The sequence below is a fragment of the Perca fluviatilis genome, chromosome 21 (genome assembly GCF_010015445.1).
Source record: "Perca fluviatilis chromosome 21, GENO_Pfluv_1.0, whole genome shotgun sequence".
In the NCBI taxonomy this organism is placed as follows: Eukaryota; Metazoa; Chordata; class Actinopteri; order Perciformes; family Percidae; genus Perca; species Perca fluviatilis.
The window spans coordinates 9,356,890-9,364,373 of record NC_053132.1 but is presented as its reverse complement, the minus strand read 5'-3'; the positions used below and the strand labels follow the sequence as shown (position 1 = coordinate 9,364,373).

The 7,484-nt window shown below is 37.6% G+C and overlaps 1 long non-coding RNA gene across 1 annotated transcript; it reads left to right on the top strand.

Moving 5' to 3' along the window:
• Window positions 1-2,120: 2,120 nt before the first annotated feature.
• On the top strand, window positions 2,121-6,838 carry LOC120550859. The gene is made up of 5 exons (XR_005637794.1): window positions 2,121-2,467; window positions 4,332-4,402; window positions 5,005-5,131; window positions 5,663-5,855; window positions 6,150-6,838. It is a non-coding gene; the product is annotated as an uncharacterized LOC120550859 (long non-coding RNA).
• Window positions 6,839-7,484: the final 646 nt, after the last annotated feature.

The following is a 7,484-nucleotide window of genomic DNA, read 5'->3' as shown; positions in this document are numbered from 1 at the left end:
CTCACACATACAAGTGACACGCTCTCCACACATACAAGTTGAAACGCTCTTATATATACTACTGAAACGGCTCTCACACATACAAGTTGAAACGGCTCTTATATATACTACTGAAACGCTCTCACACATACAAGTGAAACACTCTTATATATACTACTGAAACGCTCTCACACATACAAGTGAAATGCTCTTATATACACTACTGAAACGCTCTCACACATACAAGTGAAACGCTCTCACACAAACAAGTGAAACGCTCTTATATATACTACTGAAACGCTCTCACACATACAAGTGAAATGCTCTTATATATACTACTGAAACGCTCTAACACATAAGTGAAATGCTCTTATATATACTAAGGAAACGGCTCACACATACAAAGTGAAACGTCAACGTCTCACACATACAAATTGAAACGTCTTATATATACTACGGAACCACTCTCCGCAGCAATACTGAACTGCTCTCATAAACGCTACTGAAACACTCTCATAAACACTACTGAAACGCTCTCATAAACACTACTGAAACGCTCTCACGCACAATACTGAAATGCGCTTATAAATGCTACTGAAACGCTCTCATAAACGCTACTAAAAAGCTCTCACACATCACAAGTGAAACGCTTTCATATATATATTTTCATGTTTTAATGCTGCTTCCACCGGGACACTATGGTGGCTCGGCATCAATAATAATAATTAATGAATATATATAATATTTATATATAATAACAATGTGCAATAACTACTGTGCAATACCATTCCATATTCACTGTGCAATATATTGCCTATGTGCAACTGCTGCTGATGCTACTATTTCTGTTATCTATTGTTTGTGGATTCTTACTGTTTTTTCTCTTGTACATAGTGTTTTTATTTGTTATTTATTATTGTCCTACTCTTACTGTTTTGTTATACTGTTTTTTTTCTCTATCCACTTTGCTGCTGTAACACTGGACTTTTCCCATTGTGGGACAAATATAGGAATATCTTATTTTATCTTTTCCACCTGATTACATAAAGGTGCATACACATACCACATAGCTAATAATAAATATACAAGATACAGCTTATGACAACGTGCCCTTCCAATTCAGATTACATACGTCTAATAAACATCATACAGAAACTGTTCTTAATGTTTTTATCTGGAGATACATATAAGTATGAGCATTTTCAGAATTTCAGTCCAACAACCGACGTTAGTTAACGTTACGTTCTCTGTCGCAGAGAGCTTGATTGACAGCGGTGAGCGCGTGTTATGGCGAATCAACACATGGCTCATTTGAATATTAAAATTAGCAGGTCACGACAAGAAAATGTAACCAATGAAATTACTTATTTTGACACGGCTTTTTTGACACACATTTTAGCCAATAAGTATTAAACTAACAAGTTAATCTGTCAAAAGGTGGACCTTTTTGTTATTTTATCAAAAGTGAAGTCAAGTCATTTTATAGCACATTTAAATGAACAACAGTTGACCCAAAGTGCTTTACAGGTAGAGCAGGGAGGGCATAAACAGTATACCTTAAAGATACATTAATCAAGTAAACAAGGTACCATGAATACATTTTGGCAAAAGTAGAATCAAATAAAGTAACATAGAATAAAACAACAATGGAACATTTGTAAATACGAAAGGATAAGAAAAAGATGAGTTCAGTTCATAGCTCTGAATCTTAAAAAAAACCAAAAAAACATTAGGAATCAAAGGAATTTAAACGCAAGAGAGTAGAAATGCATCTTCAGATTTGATTTAAAACTAACAATTGTATTACATAAATTGATCTGGGGTGGGAGGGATTTCCAGAGTTTGGGGGGCTACTACAGAGAAGACTCCGTCCCCCTCTGGTTTTTAGGCATGTCCGGACAAATGAGTGTCAGGCTTAGCCGGACTGTCCAGCCTAAAGCCTGAGGAATGGCCACCTTATATATATATATATATATATATATATATATATATATATATAATATTTCACTATAATGTGTGAAAGGATTTCACTATAGTGTGTGAGAGGTGTTTCACTTGGTTATATGAGAGCTTTTCACTATAATGTGTGAAAGGATTTCACTATAGTGTGTGAGAGGTGTTTCAGTAAAACCGGAAGGCATTTCAGTCAAAACGGAAGGTGTTTCAGTAAAACCGGAAGGGCTTCCGTTCAACAAAAATGCGCAATTCACAGCGCGATTCACGTGTTGATCGTCAGCCACATTGTTCGCAAACACTAATGTCTGCCCAACAGCCTGCAAGCAGCCTAACCGAGGCAGCAGCGTTACTTCACACTGTACTTGCGTCAGCGGAGACCATCAGAACCGTTGCAACTTCAAGCCGCGACACACTGGACAGTCACATAGCGTCACTTTCCCCCTCCGGACAGCACAGCAGCATGACACTGCCAACTGCAGCTCCAGTGTGAGCAACGCTTCAGCTCTTGGACATCAGCCACGAGGTGGAAAAGGTAATTATAAATAGTTTTTTTTCTAAATTATTGTTTAATCCAACGCAACGCAACAAGGCATGGTAGTGAGCTAAACAGTTAGCTGTTTGTGTCTCCACTACAAACATGCGCTCACTACCGGAGACCGCTACCCCCCCTAATACCCGAAGGTCCTAAGAGTCTCAGATCTACTGCAAACTTGGCATAGTTCTTGCAGGGGGCCTAGATAGGTACACTGTCGAATTAGGTGCATGTAAGTGCCAGCAGCTAACTTAGTATTGTTTGTAGCGTGGTTGCTATGGTAACATACGGCAATGTGCCTCACGTGGTGGTACGTCAGCAGGTAGTAAAATCAGCTGTTCTTCACCTGGTGTGTATTGACTTGATGTTTTTAGGACTGTAGGAACATTTCACTTCTTGTGTTTTTAGCAGCAATAAATATACACAAACCAGCATTCCTCTACTAAATGTTTCTTCATCATTTCTGCACTGCTGTTACACCAAGCATAATCTAATGTTGTTATTTGGCCATATTGGTTGTTTACTTGAACAGTGCCATATCTTAAACTAATGTTACTGACTGTTGTTACTGTTGTCTGTTGTTACAGACTGTTACAGTCTGTAAATCCTCTGTTATTTTCTGCCCCACACTGAAGCAATAATACATTTACCAGTGATGATCTTCACTGCATATTACTGCTGTGATTAAATACATCCTTCATCAGTATTTGAGTCAAGTACTTTAGTAAAAAATACTGATTATAAATAAAACTACTTTTTATGTATGCCCCCTTTTTTGTCTTAGCTTATTTCTCATCTACAGTACAGGCCAAAAGTTTTGACACACCTTCTCATTCAATGCGTTATATTATTTATTTTCATGACTATTTACATCGTAGATTCTCACTGAAGTCATCAAAACTATGAATGAACACATATGTAATTATGTACTTAACAAAAAAGTGTGAAATAACTGAAAACATGTCGTCTTATATTTTAGATTTCTCAAAGTAGCCACACTTTGCTTTTTTATTAATAAGGGAAATAATTCCACTAATTAACCCTGAGAGAACACACACTTGTGAAGGTAAAACCATTTCAGGTGACTACCTCATGAAGCTCATTGAGAGAACACCAAGGGTTTGCAGAGTTATCAAAAAGCAAAGGGTGGCTACTTTGAAGAATCTAAAATATAAGACATGTTTTCAGTTATTTCACACTTTTTGTACATAATTCCATATGTGATCGTTTATAGTTTTTGATGCCTTCAGTGAGAATCTACGATGCAAATAGTCATGAAAATAAAGGAAATGCATTGAATGAGAAGGTGTGTCCAAACGCTTGCTGTACTATATGCTCAGCATAAAGGAATGACCTTATTGCATATCCCCTTTTCACGTTACATTTATGTCACTCAGAAACACCAGTCCCATTTCAAGGTGGCTGCTGAACTCTGACCTTGCCGATTGTCACCTCAGTTGACAAATTATAACCTTCCATGCCCTGTCCACAGCCTACAATATCTAATGAGTCTGTGTTAAAGGGAAGGGCCGAACATGTGGTTTTTCATGGTAGATTTATGGCTCAGAGGGAAATCACGCATTATATAAGAGTGTTCAGGGCTTGAAGTGATAAAATTGGTTACATGAATATATTTGACCAAAATCTGAATATTAATGGGTTAAATATAACTGATATTGATAACCACTACCCATTATTTACTGTATATAATATTGATAGCGGGTGGTGGTTAGTATTTTGTATTGTATTTCCTATAGCAGTATGACATTATTGTACTGGCTGTTTTCATGTGTTCTGAGTAGTGTGCAAACAAGGTCCAAAATCATGGTTACACAAACATGGACACATCCTTTCTGATCCTTAGGACTGGGACCACCAGACTGTTTTAGAACGCATCAGGGATGGCTTTGGTGAGCACATTCCAGACGATGTCAGGTAAATGCCTCTTTTTTCCTCTTACTTTCATGATTATTACAAACATTTGCTATATTTGCATATTTTAGTATGAAGCGTTGTTTTAATCTGCCCCTGTTTGCCCTGTTACAGTTACTGCATTATGTGATAAATTCAAAATCAGGTCTTTCTGTATCTGTTTTCAATTAAAATCCCTCTGCAGTTTCATGAAACATTTGCAGCAATGTGTTGTGCAAAACTTTGATTTGCAACATTCCCACATTGCCCTTGAAATTTGGCTACTGTCATCTTGTGAAACATGTATGGTACTATACAATCCAGTTTTCTGAATTTGGATAGTCACACTGAAAAGGAAAAATCAGTATTTTTCACCCTGGACCAAGCAAAATTATATTGCTTAATTTATTAGATTAAGTTATTGGAAATGTACATCATCCTTGGCATGCATATTATATTGCAGCTCACTTCTCCATTCATGTTTTACACCTAGCTTTTTATTTGTTTGTGTCAACCACGGCCCTGGTCATCATTCGAGACCCGGCCTTTAATTGACAGCCAGTTTTTGTTTGCCGAAATGTGGTATTTATCAATATTGTTTTTCCTTTTATGCCATTGTTTTGCAGCTATAAGAGAGGACTGGTAATACATTGCTGGCAAAGCCATTGCTGTGAGCTTGGTACATGGCGGTCCACCACCAAACTTCCTCTCTCAGACATAGCTGACACAGAACTCTTGGAAAAAGTCAAAAAGGTCAGTTGATAGATTTTGAATGTTATACTGAATTAGTTTACATTAAAAGGTTCTCTTGTTGTTTTCCCTTTTGAAAAGGAGTATCAGCCCACTTTTTCCATATTATGTTGTAGTTTGAATGCCACCACTATTCAACGGACAAGTGTCGACAGCAAAGCATATTTTCCCTCTTATTTATCGCATTGTAGCAATGTACAACCCTTGAGGACCTTGAAAAGTCAAATGCACCTTTGCTTGACTACTTGGCCAATGCAGGATGTCTGAGGCCTATGCGGTCGATAAGAGACAGGGATCTGCTGAAATTGTCATGTTTCAGGTCATCCACAGAGTTCAAAGTCCATTTCAAAGGTATTCAGTGTTAGTTGTTGTACAGTCAGATCAATCTCAAAAGGAGTCATAATTTTAACCATTGACCAACAAGGTGTAAGACTAGCTTCACAAAATCTATTGTGTTTGTATAAAACCAAGGGACAATTTGACAGTGTACAATTGAATTATGGATTGCACAATTATTCCATGTTGTTTGTACAGATTCTGTGAAGGACTGAAAACTCTTTGGGTTCAGGACCAAATACGACGACATCCAGACAGCTTTCGACCCCTGTTCTGCTATGAGCTGTGGATGATCTTTTCAGCATTTGTCTCTCTCCAGAAGGGAGCAACAAGAGAGCTGCTGACGAGATGGTCGTTACTTTCTGGAGGGACTATCTCCAAAATGCAGAGGGTAATTAATGGTTTAATGGTCATCTGTTTTTTTTAGTATCATTCTTTTTATTTTATTCTCTTGGTAGTCATAACATTATCACAAAGCAACCTGCGAATGTTGAAAGATGAAAGACCTGTTATAAATGAATTGCTATAAGAGGCATTCAGATTTTAGACGCTTTGGTTTTGAGAAGTGAAATACTCTTACTGGACAATTTATTCAGTATCAGCTGATGTTAATTGCTTTAGAGATGATTCACATACATATTAATTGGACCAACTACCACTGATAATGTTTTTCTTTTTATAGAAGAAGAAGAAGGGCCATCCAAACTAGAGAAGATATTGGCCTTCACAACTTGAGCATCTGACCAGTTCATTCACAAAGGAGATGATGGCTTCTCTACATCAATGTTCCCTCTTGCCAACACATGTGTTAACTGCATCAACTTGCCACTACATGTGTCTTACCAACTGTTCAAGGAGAAGTTTGACTTTGCATTAGGGAACACATATGGGTTTGGCAGGGCATGAACATGTCATGCTCTGAAAACTTTTTCTGTCTGTGTCTCACTTTCTCTGTTTGTCTCTACCTTTCTGCTTGTCTGTCTGTTTTCTGAAAAAAGTTTCAAACAAGAGTTATTATTTTCATTTCTGAATGCCGTATGCAATATAACTTATGTATTTTATATAGTTTCACCACGATTCAGTTGACTCAGTCAGCCTATGTTTTAAAACATATTTACATTTTAACGGCATGTTTCATATTTTTACCAAACTTTTTACCAAATGTTAATTTATTTTTCATAAAATGTTTTACGTTTTAACAAAACTTTAATTCACAGAATACACTGCACAAGTGAAGAAAACATTTTAACAAACCTTAACATAACTCCTATGCTATTCACTTAAAGGAACACACCGACTTATTGGGAATTTAGCTTATTCACCGTAACCCCCAGAGTTAGACAAGTCGATACATACCCTTCTCATCTCAGTGCGTGCTGACGGCTCCAGCAGCATCAGGCCAGCACAGAACATCAGGTAACTGGTTCCAGTAATCCTACTGCTCCGAATAAGTGACAAAATAACACCAACATGTTCCTATTTAAATGTTGTGATTTATAGAGTCACAGCGTGTACAAAAAACAACGTAACATGAGACACAGCCGTCTTCTAACTGTAAACAAACCGGGAACTATATTCTCAGGCGGAAGAATATAGTACTTGGGCGGAGTGATATGCTCGCAGCAAGCCTGTCTGAGAATATAGTTCCCGGTTTGTTTACTGTTAGAAGACGGCTGTGTCTCATGTTATGTTGTTTTTTGTACATGCTGTGACTATACAAATCACAACATGTAAATAGGAACGTGTTGGTGTTATTTTGTCACTTTTGTCACAATTCAGAGCAGCAGGCTAGTTGGAACCAGGTACCTGCAGGATCTGTGCTAGGCTAAGCTAATGCTGGAACCGTCAGACAGCGTTACAGCACGCACGGAGATGAGAAGGGTATGTATCGACTTGTCTTACTCTGGGGGTTACGGTTAATAAGCTAAATTCCCAATAAGTCGGCGTGTTCCTTTAAAAAAAGTGCAGAAGTGAAGAAAAAACATCTATTCCATGGTCCCCATCATTTTCAAGTGGGTTT